The sequence below is a fragment of the Corvus brachyrhynchos genome, unplaced genomic scaffold (genome assembly GCF_000691975.1).
Source record: "Corvus brachyrhynchos isolate BGI_N302 unplaced genomic scaffold, ASM69197v1 scaffold16, whole genome shotgun sequence".
Taxonomy (NCBI): Eukaryota; Metazoa; Chordata; class Aves; order Passeriformes; family Corvidae; genus Corvus; species Corvus brachyrhynchos.
Genome location: NW_008238643.1, coordinates 597,979 through 620,855, shown reverse-complemented (window position 1 = coordinate 620,855; position 22,877 = coordinate 597,979). Strand labels below are relative to the sequence as shown.

Here is a 22,877-nt window from a genome sequence, read left to right as displayed (position 1 = left end):
TCTTTCTTTTAGGTCTGTTAATAAACTTTATATTCTTTTAAGTTTTGTGCCTGCTTTGCTTTCTCCTAATTCTTATCTCACAGAAGGAAAATAAGTAAGTAATGGATACTTTGAAACGAACCACTACAGTGCATAAAGCACCTCCTATAGCTCTTACCAAACCATTTCAGATGTTTTAGAGCATTATCTATCCATAAAATACACTTTTCCTTTCTGGTCTGTCTCTTTTTAAAAAAGATTCATTGTGCATATAACACCAAAACAGATACAAACCTTTGCTGATACTAAATACATGAATACTGAGAACCAAAGAAAATTCTTTTGTTCAGAGACCTCAAATAATATTACTACTGCATGACTACCACAATTAAGGCAAAGCTTACCAAAATTATTTCCTTACTCATATTTCTATGGATAAGAGAGATTTGATGAGAACAGAACTTGTTCATATTTCTAAAAATGCAATGTAACACCTTTCTTTCATTTTTCTGTCTCATGCACTTCAAAAAGTCTAAAGCACTTATGCAAAGAACAACTTAGAACCTGCCATTGCTACAGAAATGTTTAAGAGATATTACTCGTATACTACAGAAAGAAATCCCATAATACTAGCAATATGTAACAGTCACAAAGGGTGCAGAGACAATACCAAGTTTGAATTTCAAAACAAGGTGATATATATTAATGAGGTACTATGAAAACTCCAAGTGTATAAACTTGGGAATTACCACATGTCAAAGGGAAAAAAAAAGTCAGAAAAGGACATATGAATAGAAATTGGTGACCACATTTATGTAGTCAGGAATAAGCTCCTTTAATCTTAAACTCAAAGCCAATGCACTTATCAGTGTAAAACAGAGCAGGATAATGAACCAGAAAAGACCCTTAACACAGGTGTTGCAGTACCACCAACTCCAATGTCCTCCCTCTGCTAGAATTGCTCTTAAACCACAGACATTTCCATCTTCTCTTCTGACCATTTTGGATCATTTGCCCATAATACAGATGTGTTCTTCAGAGTGCATAAAACTATTCAGATTCTTCCTGCTTCAAATTGGGTGTGAAATTATTGTACAGCATATACGTGATAATTTGGCCACTGAGAATCTATGGAGCTAAATAGTATTCCTAGTGATACATAAAATGTAATTTATTTTTGTAACATGCTTAAAAGCTATCTTTGAAAGAAAATTACCTCTTGAGCAATGCAAAACCAAATTCTGAAACAAGTATTTATGGAAAAATAGAGATTAAAAATTCTTTTACCTGGCAAAGTAATAGTCATTCAGTTAATGTTTCCTTCTAACAGAAGCCTTGCAGGGCAATGCAAATCTCTGAATAACAGGTTTTTGTTCTTCCCAAAGCCAGATGCTCACACAAATACTGCCTTGAAGCTAAACAACTCTCCAATCACCTAATTTTTATCCTAGTTAACATAACTGCAAATGCTCTCAGAAGTAAGTCAATTGAAAAGCAAACAAAAATAAACCCAAAAAATCAAACCCAAACCCCAAGCCCCATAAAAATGGTGCTCAAGTAGCTCTTGAGATTCAGGCTTCTCTATTTCTACCATTCTTGCGTGGCTAATGAGTGCTGCTTAGGCTTGACAGGATATTTGTCTTCCTCAATCTCCTGCCCTATAAGCAAGACTTCCCAAAAGCCACTTCATGGCATTTAATACATAAATTACTCTGCTTTAAAAAAAGTTTTAATAAAACTCTGAATGGAATAGATTTTCCCAGCTGTAATTATTTCTGCCATAGAACATTCTCAGTGAGGCAGGTAAGATTATGAGTTCCTCACCTTGTTGAATGAGTGAGAAAGGGAGGATAATGCAGAAAGGAGGGAAACAAAAGCAAAAAAAGACCAGCATCTTTAATGCTACTGAGGTGAAAAATTAATTTACTTTTATCTGAGGCTTTGGATTTGTAACTACTGCTATTCAGTGCTTTTTAATACTTCTGAAAGCATGGAAGAAGCATATTGATTCCTCTAAAATTTGTAATATCAATGATCCTCCAGACAAGCAGCAACTTCATTTGCCTGAAGATTCAGCATGAGATAATAAAGAATATTACAGTGAGAAGAATTTAAATAGTTGCACAAAAATGTATCCCTTTCTCAGGAAATATGGATAGACCAGAGCTGAAACTGCCAAACTACCCAGCTTTGGGCTAGGCAAAAAAATTACTTCCACACATCTGAAAAAATAAAAACAACTGTGAAATATAAACTATTATAGACTTTAAAAAAGTGAAAACAAACGGTACATAAGCTTGAATAAATGTCCTGTCATTGATTTCACTTGGGTAACATCATTAAAGTGCCAACTTCTTTTAACACAAATTTCCCATAGTTGTGTTCTTCCTCTACTTCAGGAACTCTGAAAAATTACTATTTTCTTCCTCCGTAATAACTCTTCATCCGTTAACCCAAAGACTCCATTAAATATCTTCTTTTTTCTTGTTCAAGCCATCATTTTTTTTCCACACCTCCTGAAGTGCCTCCCCATACGTGTCCAATCATTGCCATATAGCCACTGGGAATCTTACAGCAAGGTGTCTTGCATTCCTTACCTCCTACTGTATAGAAATGTTTCAGTGTCTATTTAAACACCTCAGTATTACAGGTTAAATTGTGATACATAATAATAGCTCTGAAAATAAATCTGCCTGTAATTAACTGCTTTATCCATAAAACTATAGAGTCATGCCTTTTCTTAAAGTCCACTTGCCTCAGATTCTTAGTGTGACAACAGTAACTGCACAAATGTTATTGCCTGTGGATAGCACTCTAAAACTAGTGAATTTAATTTAATTGGTGAATTAAATTTAATTGGTGAATTAAAGCCCCAATAAGCTTGGTCTGGGCCAAACACACAACAGAAGAATGGTCGATGCCTCAAAATCTCAGTTGCATATTACACCATTCAACTGTTCCAAATTTCCAAAGCTGCATCTTGACAGACTTTTACCTCAAAAACCAGAAATACTGTGCTTTTCAATTACACACAACTGTTTCCACCAAACAGAGTCATCAGTTCTGGATGACTCCCCACATGCCACCTGCTTGGCCTCCTCGTGTTGTGGTCCTCAATTAAGTACCTATATGTACCTTCTAAAATTCTCTCTAATACCTCCCTAATTCTCTCTAAACTGACCTCCTTGGTGCCATTTTGCACTTTTCAGCATTGACCAGATGACTCCTTTCTTATCGTACTGCTCCTGAATTAAAATACAAATTCACCAACAGGAACACGTGCAATTATATGCACAACAGAGTGCCCCAGAAATGTCTGTTTCCCTCAGCAGAAAGTAGAGGTACTTTACATTTTAAAACCAACATTTTGTCTTTTGTCTCAACATGCATTTTATGCAACAACGTTCAGAACATGGCAGGTAGAGATGAGAATAACACACTTCACGTGAAGAAACCCTCAAATTCTGTGTGGTTCTGACACAGATACCTGTGTCACCACTCACCTGCTTCTAAGAATGTTGCAAACTTGAAAAAACATGTGCTCATGAAATCGCTCTCATTTCCCATCAGAAAACCCTCAACAATCTCTCTATGCAAAGGTATGAGAAGTTATGAATAAGAAATGGAGAATATTCCCAAAAGCGAATTCCCTGCCAACAGGAGGCAGCAGCTGTCAGGTCACAAGTTCACACAGAAGGGTGGGGGAGCAGAGGGAGGTGACCTTCAGAAGAAGAATATGTCAGAAGCTCAAAGCAAAATCCAACAGCTCTGTTTTTTGCAAAGGTTAGCTAAGGGTTAGCAAGAACAAATGAAGAACCTTAACCTTGTTTTAGAGTACTTAATTCCTCCTATATACCTCCCCATTTATAAAGCAAACACATGACCAGAGAGGAAAAGGTGGAATTTCCCAAAAAGGGAACAGCTCCACATTCAACCCTGGAAAAAATCCTCATCTCCAAAATGTCCAGATAAAATAAAATATGAGGACAGAAAGGTAACACAGTTGATATGGTCAGTAAGATCAATTATAAATACATAGGGATTGAGGACTGAAAACTGAGATCTCTCTCCCTACTCTCATCACATCATGAAACAGTTATACATTGCTCACAGCCACAAAATTATGTCACTAATTCGAGTTTATTTTGTTAAACTTCATTCACTTCTTTAGCTCTTGGTTCACTTGACTTCCCATCATAAAAATTAAAAGCACAATTAAGAAGCAAAGCACTTTTCTGACTCCTAAACATCAGCTAAGAAAAACTGACGACATGAAAGATAATGGCTGCTGCTCTAAAATGAGTATATCATAGTTTTTGGACTCCAATGTTTTCATTCTTATCTCAACTGAAAACATTTCCACTGAGTTATTATGCAAATAAAGTGTGGAAATAAAGACAAAATTTTCTACCATAAGGACTATTTATGGAACGGAACCAGTCCACACTGATGCTGAGGAGGGGATTAAGGCATGCAGCTGTAGTCTAGAGGAACCATCCATTACTAAGAGCCTGCTGGTTTTATGTGAGTCATTTCAGTTATACATATATTTATTTTTTTAAAACTTTAAATCCCAAGTCAATTACCGAGATATTGAAGCTTTCTTGAACCACACTTTTTCACATAATTAAGGTTCTCTGAAATGACAGTGATTTTTAATTGCATTGCAAATACTAGTTTGGATTGTGTGCCCAAAAACAGAGGTGAAGATTTCTATCATAGTACACACTTCTGTCTTTCCTCGTTATTCTCAATCTCCAATTTAGATTTGAGAGATAAGAAGAATTTCCTGTGAAGCCCAGGAAGCCCAATTCCCATCAGCTCCAGCACATGCCATAAGGATGCTACACAGCTCTTAGTCCCTGAAAAAAACCCCACAGATCTGAAAGCACAGATTGAGCAAAACAAGTCTGTTCTCAGTAAAAATGACAATGTCATCAGGAGTATAGATCTTGAATTATGTGACAACTCTAAAGTGCCAGAAGAGTTTCAGAGTGCAAGAATTTTTCTGGAGCTTGTTATATATGTTATACTGAGGTTTTCACAATACATAAGCCAAATATTTCCTTTATAGAATCATAGAATATTCTGAATTGGAAGGGACCCAGAAGGATCACCAAAGTCCAACTCCTGACCCTGCACAGGACATCCCAAGAGTCACACTGTGTGCCCAAGAGTGTTGTCCAAACACTCCTTGAGCTCTGTCAGGCTTGGCACTGTGACCACGTCCCTTGGGAGCCTGTTCAGTGCCCAGCCACCCTCTGGGGGAAGAACATTTTCCTGTTATCCAGGCTATACCTCCCCTGACACAGCTTCATGCCATCCCCTCAGGTCCTGTCACTGGCCACCTGTGCTTTCCCTCATGAAGAAGTCGCAGATTTCTTCAACCTTGTGTGGACTTTTAATGGAAATCGGCTGTAGTCTGCCAGCACATCACTTACAGCTGCACATTGCCCTGAACACCAAGCAGGCCATTAGCTGCTTACTAATTTTAGCTTGTTCAATGCATTCTCTCCTTTTTCTTTCCTTCTTTATTTTCTGTGACAAAAAGAAATGAAAATTTTTTTCAAGAGGCTTCTTTCTAATAATTCAGGAATGAGCTGTGTTTTAGGTAAGCAGAGCACAGCCGCACTCCTGACTTATTTCCTGCATTGCTTTCTACACAGTACAATACATGCTTACACAGACATACAAAGCTATGCCAGCTTATTTACATTGCAGTTAACAGAGATAATCAGTTGGGGCAAAAAATATTCGAAGAAAAACATTTCTCAGCTCAGTGAAAATTCTATAGATTATAAATGTGTTAGACAGGAATAAGGCATATATGTTGTACCTTGAAAACAGAATTTGATGCTTGCTTCTGAAAATGCCTTGTCATAAATAAAATTCTACATAAAATAAGGTACTCCCCGATGTAAGGACAGCTACAGTGCACAGTCCTAAGCTAAATTTTATATTTCCAATTTTCTTATCTATGTTCCTGCACATATCCTTTCCCCATCAGAATGTAATGACTCTAAAGGCTGCTTATAGTGTATGTATGTATGATTCAAGTGCCCTCAAACTGAAACTGGAATTATTTTAAAAGTGCATCTGTATTTTCTGTTTGGAGGATAACACTAAGATAAGAGCAATGCACTTTTCAATATACTTAAAGAAGAGCAGGTAAGATTCTACGGCAGGCAACTACATTCATTTTACACATACTAATTTCAATTTTTAAAAGTACATTAACTCCAGACAATCTGCTAAAAATAACATGTTACTGTACAACTGTAGAATATTGATAGCAAAAGACTGACATATTGGTCAAACTACTTTTACATGTCCATTATTACTCAACTGAATTCCCCATTCCCATCACCATTTTTTCATACAACCTAATATACTTACACATATAATAAAGTACTCCCAGACACATAACACATCTTTTAGGCCACTCTGAATTGCCTTCTACCAGCATGAGAATAACCCCAGGCTGCACTAAAGAAAAAGTCTATGTCACAGGATTTAAACATCTCATATTTAGAGTTTTATGAAAATATAGATAAAAGCTCTCCTCTTTGGAGAAACAGCACGCAGACATCAAAGGCACATTATTCTTAATTGCAAGTGTCTCTCAAGATATGTTGCTCCCACATGACAAAGTATGTTGCAATCACATTTTTGGATCCACATTAATAACAAGATCAATAAAATTAACTTGGCCATAGAATAATGGCATGTGGGAAGCTGCTGAAGCTGAAAATTATGTTCTCCCAGCAACTTGAAAGATAAATTAAATCACTGAACAACAACAAAATATGACTTTAAACTAGGCTCAACCACTTCTATCCTTAACTTGTACCATTTAAAAGCAATAATTTAACTGTCATTTGGTGACCTAGATACCTGGTTTGTGCTCCAGATGTTCTCACATTCCCTGCTGCTGGATTTGCTTTCTTACAGGCAGTATGAATGGGTACTCCATTAAAATTCTCAAAGCACTGGATAGTCACAGTAATACAGAAATGGTTTTCACATTCTTTCGTAATGCTCTTATCCTCCTTTTTTTTTCTTGGAACTGTTTTCATTCAGCAATAGAGGTTTGGAAAGTGTTTGAAACCAGTGTTTTTTGTTAAGAAAAAGGGGCTAACAGTACTTGGGGAAGCTGTTAACAAACAATTATGTGTTGCTAGTATTTAGTACATTGTCATCCATTCTGTGAACATCGACTATGGAACACTCAGAGCAGCCTCTAACCAAAGGGCTACTGTCACTACTTTTTAGTTAACAAAACATGCATTACATTAGTGATTCCCTCTGTGCTACAGACAGCCAAGCACCAGGACAGAAGTTCATCATTAGCCATTTAATGTTAACTAGACTACTCATTTTATTTGCCTTTCAAGCTCCACAAGATTGAAAGTGGAAATATGCCTAAAGGAAACTGGGGTTCAGGATTTTTTTTTTTTCAGAACTGAGAGGAACCCTAGAAGAGTGTCCAGATGCTCCAATAGATGAGGCACTAAAACTGCCCTTCACAGATTATTTTATAAGCCCAGAGAATTGCACGCTGTATTCCAGCCATATTTCCTTCTCTAGGCACATATTGACATCCTACTAAAGGAGCGTTTATGAAGATGCAAGAGGAAAAGGGATAGCATGAACAGTATGCAGTTGATAAAAATGAAAAGAAACTTTGTCTACATGGAAAAGATACAAGGGTGCATTCATCAGAATGGTCATAAATGGAGAAGGCAGTATTTATCTGAAGCTGGTACTCAATGATATTTTAGAGTGGTTACTTCCAAATATACAAACATTCTAGCTCAATTATTATTGCATATGTGTCACTAGTAAGTGATGACTTTTTAAATGCAGTCACTGCAGAAACTATTTCAAATCTTTTAAAATAATCAAGTCTAAGTTTCTGGATAAACACATAAAGCTAAAGGTCTTATATCCCACCTGAAGACTGTTACAGCTGTCAGATTGATATCTGAATGAAAATAAGTTTTAATCAGAAAAAGGGGTGTATACAGCCAGAATGAACAGTCCCCAGAGAAAGCTGCTGGCAACAGATGCCTAAAGAAGGCATTTCCTAAGTCAAACTACCTCTACTGTAGCATCATGAGGGAATGTTTCCCGTTATTACAAACACCATAATTACCTCCAGAAAAATACTTGGGTTAAAAAACAAAATAAAAAACCCCCCACCAACAAAGTTAACAAGCAAATAAAAAACCCCCCCTAACCAAAATGCAAAACAAAACAAAACACACCACACAAATTAAAAAAACACCAAAAATAAGAAAACTAAAACATCCTACCAATTCTTAACCATGAATCACCTTCTGCTATTGCCACACCTCAATTCAGAAAAGAGAGAGTATAGGCAAGATGGATCCAAAAATCAGGAAAAAAAAAAAAATCACACAGACATAAAGAACTGCACAATAACAACAGCAATGAAGCACCAACCAAAGAGATCCTCCTGAGGATTTTATGTGTCAGGCAGATGAATTCCTGGGAGAAGTGCAGCCCACAGTTTTGGTTTGCAATGTACTGAAAGCACAGCCTTTCTCAGTAGAAGAGAGGAATATTGAATAGTAACCTATAAAATCTGAGTGATAGTAACTAGAAGAATGATGCTTTTAAATGACTGCCCTCACTTGAATACCTTTGCAGGTCCGAACAATGAGAAAAGTTTGATTATGATTTATCGTTACAAGCAGAAATACTGGTTATTTTATTTTGCTGGTGTCCAGCTAAAAGACTATTTTTATAAAAACAGTGATTTTGGAAAACTGATACTGCTGATATGCTCGAACAATTGGCTTACCTGAGTTCCACCTGTTCACCTAAAACCTCCTCCCGTCTGCTACTCTGGTTCACCTTCAGAGAAATCATTACCCTTCTCCTACTAGACAATGCTTTAGGCTGAAAAAAAGTGAAGTGAAAATCTCAGACCAAGGTGAATAATTACTGCTCTCTCAAAATTAGGTCATAAAAAAAATTTTTAAAAGTGCTTCTACAGCTGGGTGCTATAAACAGGAGACAAGCACAATCACTAATATTACAAAATATCTTTGCTGTAGCTCACTAATAATTCTGTCTTTGCTTAAAAGGGTATTTCCTTGTGAAATTATTTTCATTTTTGCCAAGTTTTGCTCACTTAAAAAATAAGTGACCAATATGATATTTTATTTTCTCTAGACATATTAGTGCAGATGGATTCAGGAACCAGACTGATGTTGAGTTATATTTAGAAAACATGAGGGCAAATAGCCCAACATAGCAATTCTTTTCTGCTGGTGAAGACTTCATTTGAGACAGAAGCAACGTGGCAACTGTTCTTACCTTCATGAATAAAGATTTATGTAAATTCCAGCTGTGAATTAGCAATCAATGATTTTAGAAGAAAAAGGGGCTGAAAGACAGGAAAATTTTCTAAGGTCACTAACAAACCATGTTTTAAGGTTTGCAACTGTGAAATTGAAGTCTTGTTGATAATGTAGCCATTTGTGCAAAATCCTGTGTCAGCTCTGCACAGAGGTAATAGAGGGAACAGCACCATTGTTCCATAGCACTTAAAAATACACAAGTAGCATTTTGGAAGCCCTGGCACAAGGGATAGTGAAGTTCCACTATCAGAGAAAAGTCTGCTCTCACATAAGGTCACAACTATCAGATGGGTAACAGTCATATTGCTAAAAGTCTAGCAAACAAGCTAATTCTGTGAAATAAAATTGGTAAAAGTTCAAAAGGATAGAGAGGCCTTTCTGAAACCCACTTTTTTTTCCCCAAGATTTTTAAAGTTTTCATCATATGTTAAGATAATGATAAGCAATGATTGTCATCATATTGATAAAAGCTAAGAGACATTATAGCTAATGCCCATTCACAATTAAAGTAATCAAAGAGATTCATTCTCTCTCAAATTCTTTCTTGTAAGTAGATGTTAAGAATAATTTGAAAGTAAAAAAAACTCACTGCCCTCTCCCACCTTGGCCAGCTTTAGAAAGTCAACCAGTAATTTAGTACAAGAGATTTGAAACTGGTGCACTTGAAACTTGAAATTACTATACATCGGTCTAACTCAAGAGAGAGCTCCAAGGTTTAACATAGGCTCAAATTGATAAAAAAAAAAACTTTGAGATCTTCAGAAAGGAAGAATTAAAATCTTATTTCTCTACCACACAATTGCTTTTTATGACAGTTCATCTAAGACTCAGGTTCTCTTAATATCAGGAGTAGTTACACATGCAGAACAGAGAAAAAAAAAAAATCTAATACACCCCAGTAAAATTCTGCCCATGAAAATATACAACGCCAGCCATTTTACTACTGTAAGTTGTAGACTTACCTGTGTTCTAAGGTTACTGACCAATAAGTGTTGTTTGGGTTTTTTTTTTTTCCAAACTCGTTGTTTTGGTTTGTTTGCTTTTATATACAGAAACAAAACCCAAGTGAGATAAAACTTGGCCTCTATAGAGGGAGATGTTTCCACAGTGGAAAGTTTGCAAATCTGCACTACACTACCACTGTCTACAAACAGTTTTCTCAGCAGTGAGCTTCAGAAAAAAGTTTATCATAAAATACCACATTTAGTGACAGCCCCACAATGTTTCTTTTGCTTTTTGTAGAAGCTTTTAGAAACTTAAAAATTAATCTTTTGGGGAATCTTTCAAATATCATGGGAGCTGGATTGTTGGTTCCCACATGAGACAAAAAATTGTGGTTCATCTCCTTCAAGCAAAAGATCTTTGTCATTTTTCCAAGGGGGTCATTACCAGGGCTTGGTGGCTGCTACTGCAAAATAAAAAGAAACTGCAGCATTTCATAACCCATACTTTGGAAGCTCTTATTGATACATAAGGAAACCCACAATACTATCAAGCAAAAGTTAAAAGCTGAAGTCAACTTCTACAAAAATTGAATTAAATCTTAAATCAAGCAATTTTTCTACTGATAATATGTAATACAGTTAATACAAATAATTTTTCTTCCATTGCTGTTCATATATTACCAGTGAGTCCATGTGCAACTGGATTATTTTTCTTTTCTTTAAGACATTTGTGACATTGGGCCAGCAAGACAAAGCTCTCACCCACAAATCAACACCTTCCCCCCTTTTTCCTGGAAGAAACTGGTTCAAGTTTTACTGACCTCCCAAGAACTTATGTTTCACCTTGCAGTTCCAAGGTTCTACATGGTTTAAATTGACTAATTTTGAAAAGTTTTGGTGCAAATGAAAATTTGCATGAGTGCTTGCCTGCAGTGCTGGCAGTGATTTGTTTCTGTATTTCTAGGAAGTTCAGGCCATCACAAAAGCAGTAAATAACATGGGTTAAAATTTCCCGTGCCAATCAAATTAATGATAGCTGCTTTTTTTTCCCCAGAGAAAGATTGTTTTTCCATCTTCCCACTTAGTGTCCAGGTATACTGGAGGCCGTTTATTCAGCACAGCCAATTATTTAAAACACCAATTATACCTAGCTTTACAAGTTGCTGGACTCTTCTATACTCTAAATATAATACTCTGCAGCAAGGTAAACTTTCTAAAAATAATACTAATCATATTTTAGAAAGTCTATGGAATCTGATGACTAAAATCAAAACACTTCTTAAATTCACAACTCAGGAATTGTGAATTTTAAATACCTTAATTACTTCATATTTGCTACTCGTGAGTCAGCTTTGATCTGCTAAAATAACATACAAAAGGCATTCTTTCCCCTCTCAAGATCTTTATTTCTACATTATAAACAAAATGCTTTTGTTAGTATTTAAAAATGACATTAAGATGACACAGCAAAGTAGTGTGGGTGAGAATGCGTGGGAAGCTGATCAGAAGCACAACGAACTTCTTGGATGTTCAGAGAACAGCGGATCCCTCCAGGGAAATTCGGAAAAAATATTCTGCATGGAAACAATTCTGCCTATATATCACATTTTATCTTTTTCTCCTAAGGTTCTTTATCACTTGGAATATTTGCTGGAAAACAGATTTACTGTCTTCATGGTTGTCTAATCTGCTACTTACAACTCCAGACATAATCCTGTTTATGACATTGCCATTGGCGACAACAGAAAACCCCCCCACATCCACCTCCAAACTGAGGTCAGGATGATAGAAAGGACACAATTCAGCAAAACACTTACAAGCCTAACCTCAAACATATGCTTATGTCTTATGGGTGTGTGTCCTCACCAAATGAGGATGTGAGGATAGAACATCCAGAACTCCCATTTCTCCCTCAGAAGGCACTCGGGTTGTCATTATTGCTGCAGTCAGAGCCACGATCTAAGGGCAGTGCCAGATAGATTAAGGCTAATGGTCAGACATTTACACACTACAACTTCACTAGTTTTGTTTGTAAACATGCTTACACTTGCTGAACCACTGATGCTCAACCATTTTACTCCATCATCCAGAACGAAATAAGAGACCCAGGTATGTGAATGACTGGGATCTCTTACACACACATGCAAGGGGAAGAGGCAGACACAGGCACTGCAGAGTCAGGCCAAACTGGCAGAAATTAATGAACAACAAACAGGAAGAACAAGATCAAGCAGTGGAGGAACAGATCAGCTATGACCAGGAAAGCTTTGCACTCCTGCTGATGTGCAATACAAAGAAATCCATTACTGCGTTTCAGCTTATATGAATTACTCAACAAGAAAACACATATACACATTCTTTGTTTTCAAAAAGTTTAACTGGAGGTAATTTAAGTTACATAAAATACAAAATACTTCCTTAATAAAAACAATTGGGACACTGATTAAAACAAGCCCTTTACATATCCAAAAGCAGCAATTTTGATTGAAATCTCTTATTCTCAAGCTTTACTAAATAATTGCTGCCATCAAGAATAAAAAAACTGTTATCCTGACAGTATATTATTGGGGGATAGGTATCTATCCTAAACTCCCATATGCCATATAAAAGACCTTTGTGCTCTCAAAAAATCAATGCAACTAAAAATTAATCAAAATTTAATTCTACACTTAAGACTTTGCACTACCATCTAGATTACCCAAGATGATTCTATGATTTTAAAAAGTTCATTTTTATTCATTTAACTGAAAGTAAAATAATGATGCCAGAAAGATTTTGATGTCAAGTGATGTCTCCCATTTAACAACAGGCAAAATTTGGCCCTGGTAGGAACCACATGAACCTCCTAATGCTGCCTCAGCAATGCATCTGGTTATAACACAAACTCAAGATGAAGAGTAAAAAAAGTGTACTCTTCCTATGATGGAGCTAACTGGGTTTTAAATATCCTTAAATCAAAACTGCCAGCAAGGTTTTATTGACTTTCCAGCCAATTAAAACCACCAGTAAAATCCACTCACTTCAAAAGAGCACCTATTGCACAGCAACAATTTTGGAGACTATTACCCAGTCCCATTTACACTTAGTGGCTGAGACATTATAAGAGTCATCTTGCAATGCATTTCGAGTCACTCAAGTGCCCACAAATCTTGTGTGAAACTCATGCAGAAATAGCCTCCATGGAAAAATCAGCATCACATTTACATATTTTAAGGCTTCAAAACAAGGCTCACTGGGACCTGAGCTCACAAAAGCATTCTGCAAAGCCTATGCACAGAGGCGGGTACTTTTAACAGCATTTTTGAATGCAACCAGTTAACTAGAATTATTATAGGTTTCTCTGTAACTGGTCACTTGTGTCACATAATAGTAGATTAATGAAAACAGTATTCACTTCCAGGCATTTACACTAACAGGAATGATTATAGTTAAGGGTCCCCTGACATTTCCATTACAAATCTATTTTTTGAGGATTTATATGTCAGCTATAATATAATTTTAGCTGAAACTTGATATGAAAGGTCTCAGCTATGCATTATTCAGTAAACATTCTCACACTTTTAAAAGGCTTCTTTCAAAATTAAGAAAAGAGAGTAATTTTACCTCATTTTTCTATTTAATGTGGTTGTTAAATATTTTATCTTGAGCAACCTTGCAGCATTTGCTACAAGATACAAACATTATATTGTTAATTCTGTTATGGATGGACTTCCTACAACTGTCTTGCACCGCAAAACATCAGTGAAAAAGAGAAATTGGACAGTAAAACAGATTGAACAGTCACAAAAATTTTAGGAAGATTTCAGGCTGATTAAAAGGCTTCTTTGGTAATTTCTGGACTTACATGATTAGAGAAACAATGACAGAATTAGTAGCAAAATGCTCCTTTTCATTTGGAAATGACGTGCATATTTGTTTAGTCCTATTTCTGTCTTCCCTGTACGTTATCTAAAGGAATAAATAATTTCATAATAAGGAATAATGAAACAGTTGCAGTCCTAAATTATTTAATTTATAAATTAAATCTACTGGACCTTCAAGCTATTTTTTTTCTACTTAAATTTTATGCCTCCTTTGGTGCACATCTTGTCAAATATGGATTAACACTGTTATTCTGACACACCTGAGGGAGCCAGCAGAGTCTACCGGGTCCTTGGGAGAGGAAAAAAATTCCACAATGCTCTACAAGTCCTTTGGAGCTGCAGGGTCTATTAACTCAAAAATACACTTATAAAAGAAACAAATAAGGATTAGACAGTGGACCATAACAATTTCTGGACTATTGGGTAAAAACTGTTATGCAAATGACAACACATTAACCCTTACTGACCAAAAGGAATTAACAACATTTCACTACTTTCACTGTGGTTGCAATAATGTGCCTTCTTTTTTAACAATATACATTTTTAAAGGCCTATACAGAAAATTTTAAAAGTCTAAGCACTAATTTTACTCAGTCAAGCGGAAAGAATCTCTGTTCCAATTATTAAAAAACAATTCAAACTTCCATGGAAAAAAATATAAACCAATTTATAATAGAAATTAGGCTTCTGCATCTGTGGCAATGAATAGTTTTTAAAAAGGCCTAACTATCTTTTCTAGTACTTAATTACTACGTTTTACTAGCTGGTTCTCACTGAGAAATAGATGCCTTCAGTTCCTTGAAAGCAATAGGAACTTCTGGCTACTTCACAGCCATATGTAATGCAAGAACTAGAATGAGAAAGACTTCTGAAATCTAAATCACAAGAGTCACCATCCTGAGACATCTGAAATATATGAATATCCACATGCATGTCTGGAGGACCTTCTCATCTCAGTTGGGTTTAGCATGACTTTTACCTAACTCCACCTTATAACAACTTCTCTGCAAGGGTTGTATCTAAAAATAAACACCACTTAGGGCATTTTGCACATTAGGGCCTTTTGCCCCATGTCAATCCAAAACAACTTTTCAAGGAAATTGTGATGACTGATCTCTGAAAAAGATTACATTCACAAGTTTCTGCCATTTTGATGATTTCGTTTTCCCAGTTCAGGAAGAAATAGATGTCCTGTACTGCACATCTATTCAGGAAGGAACTGCTCTAGCTGAGCAGGCATGTTGTTCCTACTCAAGCCCATTCAGACAGGTTGACAATATTTAAATCTCATACAAATATAGACAAAGCCAGTGTGCTTAGGTCGTGTCTAACATAACAGCAAGTCATGGCTACCGTGATTCTAAACCATTTCCAGTGACAGAGAAGGCAAAGGATGTGTTGTCAGCCTTTTGTAGGTTAATTCATGACATGCAAGGTGTGTTTTCCTGGTCTTCTGACATCTGAATGCTTCCACTCCCAAGCACCATGGGCTAACAATCCATCTAGAGCAGAGGTTCACTACACCCAGGCTGTTCTGCAGCAAGGGATGCAAAACCCATGGCCACAGGAAAGAGAAATTCAAGAGCAGTAATAAGGACACCCAATTGCGAAGGAAAATTCTGGGGTTTAATACACTGTCGCAGAGTTGTTTGGTTAATAGAAATGCCTGTTCATTAAAGAAGAAAAGAAAGAAGAAACAGTCCAGAAAGCAGACAGTGGAACAAGGACTTGCCACTTCAAATAGCTGAATTTTTTGAGTAATGCATTCATTAGGATAATTTAATATACTGCTCCTGTCCAAGGCCAAGCTTTCTGTAAATTTATTCTACTTGTTCAAAATTTATAAAGCTGAGTTCGTTTTTCAGCACAATCACAAAGAAACAGTGGTTTGTATATAGGAAAAATCAGTGGAAATACTCAGAAGTGACGTATCTACTATAACAGCACACATTTGAATTGCAAAATACATCTCTCAGAAGGGTTGCTTTCCTCCCCACACAGTTAAATTCTTATTACTTGAAAACTAACAAATGAATCCCTCTGTCAGTATTTACAGAATAAAAATTAATAGGCTTTAGCTTTGATGGAGATATGCAAAAAGAAGCTCAAGATAGACAGAAAAGCACAGTTCCCTTGTTCTTTTAAGTCTGGGGACAGAGGAAGAGCTTACACTCTCAGTGCTTTGTCTGGCCTGTGATAAACGACATTGAATATGATCTACGTATTCTGTAGTCAGTTGCATACATGTCAATTTCCTGAATATTAAATGTCTTCTGATTTTGAACAGAACTTCTAGTTTTTATTGGGAATTAATTACACCCTTATTTGCAAAACTTATACAAAAATGTTATATGCAGTTGGTGTGATTCCAAGTCTTGGGAGGATCTTTGCATTGGTCAGCTAATTTCAAAGTACTTTGAGAGAAATGCTACTTCACAACATGGCCTTCAGACAGGCAAGACTGAAACTGTAAATATGGCCCTACATCACTATTCCTCCAGGGCTTGTGCTGTCCTGGCTGTTAATCCATCCACTGTACAGAGCATCTCTGTCAAGAAATGGAAGCAGGGCGGGAATCCCTGTAGAAGCATATTTAGAGTAATCACAGTAGAGTACAAAGGCTGATTCTGCCCTGGTTTTCTTTTTGCAACCCACAACTGACAACTTTTGTCAATGCCTACAATTAATTTGTAACTATACACAGGTACAGACAGATTGCATCCACTTATAACAGCAAATTTTTCAGTTTTAATAACTCAGACATTTGACTATTTCTGAAGTTATCCTCTCTAAAGACAAATGATGCCATCTTCTGTGTCTTAAAAGGGGCATTACAAAAATTACCTTGTGGATGAGCACCATCCTTTGAAATGAGGGGACTGAACCTTGCTTACTTAATTCATACAAGCACTAGCAGACAACTACAGTATTAACCACTAAAAGTCTACTAGGAATCTGGACTACTTCTGGAAAAAAAGAAATATTACTATACAACACTGTATTCAACATGATTAAATACTAAAAGTTCTATTATAAACCTTGTAGAGGGTTGCATGATGTATGAGGATAAAAAAGGGAGGGAGGAATAATGATTTAGTCATGATGCACTGACTTTAGAGTCACTAAGGAGCACAAATACAACCACAGCTTAAACTTGTAACGAGTTTGTAGAGTACAAAATAAAAATCTTTTATACTACTACACGGCTCATCTATAAAGATTTTATGTGATTTTCAATAGAGAAGTTATGAAATAAAGCAGCCTCTAGCACGAGCTAACAAGTACACTTGATGTTCATTCCCAAGACACTGCCCATAAAATATATTACAGATAAATTTATCTTTTCTTCTGTGACAAGAGCCAAAACACTTCAATATTTAGAGATTAAGGCTTTCTTAAAGGAAAAAACAACAAAAAAAGAAGACAATAATTATTAATTCAGTAGTACAAATCACCTCCAGGGCAATCTCTTTAAATTACTAGCAACCGTCCCCTGGTCTGCAGAAGGGAGCAATCACTTTGAAAAATCACCACCACCAACCAAACAAGAAGATTTTTCTACTGATTAAATTCTTTTAATACTGTATCACACTAAAAGTGCAATCCAATTAACAAACCATTTATATTGACCTTAAAGAAAAATGAGAATTACATCATGCTTCTAGAGATATATAACATAGATATACATAATATACGTAAATATACATAACTATCTTATAAAAGTAGTTACAAATTTGCTATATTCCTGCATATATGTGCTAGATGAATCTTTTCATGCTGTGGCTACATATAGTCTAGCAAAACCAGCATGAAAACTTCAGTCCACATGAGGAATACCATAGGAAGACTCTCTTTGGTTCTCAAGAATAAATATTTTATTTGGACATAGGAGCTTTTATTTATTTTTACAAACCTTTAAGCTAAGAAAGGAAAATGCCTGAATTAGAGACATGTAGTAGACATTTAGTTCAGTTCAAAAATATCTTGTGATGTTATTCCAGACAGTAACTGAAGGAAAAGGTGAAACAAGGTTTTCAGTAAAAATGAATTCTCACTTCTAAGATACACATCACCTGCTCTGCATTCACAGAAGTCTCTTCCAGACACTTCAGTATGAGTCAGTAGTGTATAAGCACAATAATTTGGCAAGAGTCAAATTCAAACTGTCTGCTGAGAAATTCAGTTTTATGTGAAGAAACATATGCATTTATGACACAGAGAAAACAATAAAACTAACTGTTTCTGGCAGCAGAAGTATTTAGTGAAGCAGCACCTTCTCAATATTCCAGTATTTCATTTTCAACTTATTTTCAGCCCTTTCTCTCCTTTTTCTTTCTACAGAATACGTGCAGCAACATAAACAACTAGAAAGGATTGACAAAAGAAGATATTGCTGACAGAAACCATTTTCATGACCTTTTTCCTCACCTCTTTCTACACCAATGTATATAGGACACTTTTTCCTGTTTTCATTTTTCTCTATCAGGACCTTTCCATGAAGTTTTGGGGTTTGGAACAGCTCCACCCTATTTCCTTACCACTTAATCCCCTTTCCTTTATATCACAGGCCACCTCTTTCCTTTACACACATAGAGATAATTGCTGCTGCTTGAGAGGCAGCAACACAGCTCCTGTTGTTTTCATTATCGAAACCTATTTCATAATCTAAACCCCTGTTAATGCCCCCTACCGAAAATACCTCAAGAAAAATGAGAGATTTTAAGAAAACCGGTAGTGGGTTTCCATTATCAAGAGCAACTCAAAATCAGAGGTCTACCAGCAAATTACAGCTATGCCTGCACATTTTCAGACTGAGAATATTCTGATCTATGAGTCTTATACTTACTGTTTTGTGCAACTTTGGCATAACTCAAATACAGAAGTGAAATACAATATTAAAAACCTCCAACTTTCCTTTCTAGAGCTTTGAAGCTATTAGGCTCTGCTATGTAAAACTTGGCACACACTAAGAAGTAAACCTTTCCCTGATAGATGGTAACAGCTCCTTTGTTTCTCCAACTCCCACTTGATGGAAGGATTATGCTCTCAATCAACGGTAATGGCTCCCACTAAGACAAACCAGTCCATCATCTCTAACTCCACACACACTACTGACTCCATGTGCCAAAACCTGCACACTAAGCAAGCAAATACTTAGAATTAAATAAACAGTTCAGATTCCTCTCTGCAGACCCCAATGACCCACAGTGTGAATAGCTATATTTAATTACATACACAACCCATTACCTCAAAGAGCACATCTTTCCTGAGTAAGGGGAGAAAAAAAAAGAAAAAAAAGGAAGGAAATGTTGACCTATTTAATAGGGAATAAGCCAAGACATTGAAAATAACACATGACCAACATTATCCATAGAAATCCTCATGTCTTCTCCAGATAGATCAAATGCACAACATGTTATGCAGAATCTTCAGGGGTGTCTAGGGAAGAAAATTTATTTCTGTACTTCTTAATGAACCTGTACCAATTTTTACAGAGCTTATGAGGGAATAGTTGGGAGAAAAAGGGAGAAAATCAGAATGGAGAATAGCCTTCATTGCTACATTTTCAAGGGGTCTACTCCAATAATTAACTGAGAAGAAAAGGCAAAGAAAAAAGAAAAAAGATCCTATTAAGTGATTAGTTTCTGAAGATATTATTTTTACAACAAATGGTTTGTATTAAAGAAAAGGAAGCTCAGAAGAAAATTCTAGTACAGGAAGAAACACCTGGAAACTGTCTTGAGAACATTGCATTAGACTCACAGCAATACAGCTAATCTTACATAACATCATTAGCCCAGGAAAACCATTTTAGTAGCCTTCACAGATCTTCATCTTTATTCTCCATTGTTACCTGAATAAGAGAAACCTTAAGAAAATCTATAGTATAACTAGAATAAAGTATACACTCAACAATATTGCAGGACCTGGTCCAGAGAGGAGAGTGGAATTAGCCATAATCATTACTGTATTGCATAAAATAACTGCTGTATATTTTCTCTTTGCGGAATACAAAGAAATTAGTCCCAATAGTCATGGCATTTGTTGATAACCACATATACTTGAAGTTCTCACTTTTCTCATGTGCATTCAGTGCATTCCCCAGAGCTGGAACGAATTATGTTCACAAGTACCAGTACTTTGAAACCATTTCTGTAAACTCAGATAAATGCTAGTTCAAGTTTCTGACTACCCAAGGTAAACAGCTTACAGTTTCAGCTCTGTTGCATAAAAAAAATAATTGTAACTCACCTGTAAAGCCTAATACATTCTGAGTTTTTTATGATGCAAGTAGTTATCACCTCTTTAAGAATTCAAAGTCAGCAGTAATATTCTTGAACATCCTTAACAGACTTTTACTTTCTATAATAGCAATTCTAAATTATCCTGTTCAGCAAAGCGAAAACCTCATGATTTACTTCATGACACTGGAGATAAACATTCTGCCTGCAGGGTGGCACAAATTTATACTGTAGATGCAATATATCGAGACTGAAACATAATTTTAAAATAAGTTAACATTAAAATTAAAAGAAATTATATCAAGCTGAATAACTATGATTATTTAGCCTTTCTCCCAAGGCAGAAGTTTGATCCCATTAATGTTAGTACATGACTCTAAGCAATTATCTGCCTTTATCTAAAGTCAGTAGTGTTTGCCATGACTACAAACAAAGCTACAGCAAGGCCACGCTTAGATAAAAACAGGTCCACAAATCCAAAAGATTCTTTCTGTGTCTCTTGTTATCTCAGAAGGCTTTGCATCAGCTAGCATTCCATGGTATTCCTCCTGGTTTCTACTCCAAATTCTGGTGAATTTGCAAGCAAAAAAGCCAAGGCCTTGCATAGTACATATTTTGTTGTTTCCTTGTATGTTTCTCTCCTCATTCATTTCAGGCTATATTCAGGATATATTAGTACTTGCTATACAGCAAGTGTATTGATCAAGTGTTACATTTTGCAATTAAGCAGATTATAATCTTGGTTTGGAATCTCCTTTGAAACTGTAAGTGAAAAAAAATTATGTAACGTGATTGTCTGGGTTTAAGAAATAGGTGGCTTCTTAGAGTAAAATAAGCCCAGAGCTTAAATGGTTTAGGCAAATTAGTAGGACAAAGTTGTCTATACATTCTCTCCTCTGAGTTCTGCAGATAGTCTGAAGAGGCTTTTTCAGAAAGGTCAAACATTTCATTATAGAAACACAATAAACTGACTACAGAATACTAAAAATAATACTCCCTTATATAGTTAGGCTGTGTCAGATCACCGTATTCTGATACACTACCACCTTTAATTGGAGACCAAATGTCTAGAAACCATTTAAAGAAACAAAGAAAAGATTCATAAGTATTTTTAAAATTTTTTCTCGAGAACCTTCCAATTCTGAAGGGATGAGAGGATATAACACTGACCTGGTAGATTGCAGTCCCAGCAAGGAACCCTCATCATTCCCTCACTGCTCAGGGCTGTCAAAGGAATAACTCTATCTCCCTGTTTCTCCTACCCACAGCTTAATGAAAATGTCTTAATGAAAAGAAAGTGGTTTAAAATACAATGCACTTTTCTTCCTCTGCACTTAAAGCTCCTGAAGGTAGAATACTAGATAACAAGTTTATTCATACAAAGTTTGGAAGCTGCTTTCAGCCACTTAGAAATTTTCCAGAAGTAATGTTTCAGAAGGTGAATTTATTCAAGTTTCCTGCTATCTTGAAAAAGAACAGCATCAAGCTCTCTGTCACCAACACCTCCCTGTCTCACAGTAAAATCACCTGTAATGTTATCCTCAAATTAGGCCAAGGGCTTTATTTTACATTATAAAAAAACTCCTGTACATCACACAAGTCATTCAATTTGAGAACAAATGTTTGCCAATTCATTCAGTGCAACATCTCTGAGAACCCAAGCATGACACTGAGGAACTAAATATTTTAGTAGTAAAACGGTATTAAGACAACTGATAACTTTCCAGATGCTATTTTCAAATGCATGATTACAGCTACAGCAATAGCCCTAAAATCACATCCATATTTAGAAAGATGTTTACTTGAAACCCCTTCAAGAATAATGGAAAATTTGCTTCAAACAACAAACTTCCATTCACAAATACTTGACAAAACCACATTTATTTTGCATCACTTTTGTATCATGTGCTACTATGTTTCAGTGTCTTTTGTTGTTCCTGTATAAGCCCCTATGAGTGTTAGGCCAAATTCTGTGTCCTTAACCAATTAACATGCAAATTAAGATAAAAACTTCAAAAGTTTACCCCAAACATTTCCAAATAATAAAAGTGAATGTTAGTAAAGTTTCTTCTAAGTCAAGAACAGCTTCTTCTAAAGTATGAATCAGACTTGTCCAATTTTCTCCAAACCTCATTAGTCTCCCAGGTGATGAAAGTGAAACACACAAAGTGTCAAGTTACTACGTTCTGAACAAGTTCAGTATTTGAGCACAGTCAGTTCCAAGTATTTAGGTACTAGAAACAAACATCTTGGAAAAATTAAACTTTTAAAATCATCGACTCTTTTATCACCATCCAAAATAATGTCAGGCTAGAAAAAAAAGGTAAGTTTTGAACATACACCAAAGTAAAAGCCTCTTTTTTTGTTTTTAATCAAAAGTGCACTGCTAAGAGATAACGGCAATTTTGGATTTTTTTTTTTTTTAACATGGCACAAAAGAATGACACCAGGAAAGGCACT

General features: G+C 35.9%; 1 protein-coding gene across 3 annotated transcripts in view; it reads right to left on the bottom strand.

The window, feature by feature from the left end:
- Positions 1 to 22,877, bottom strand: part of GABRB2 (gamma-aminobutyric acid type A receptor beta2 subunit) — a 154,689-nt gene that overhangs the window by 128,922 nt on the left and 2,890 nt on the right. The window lies entirely within an intron of this gene.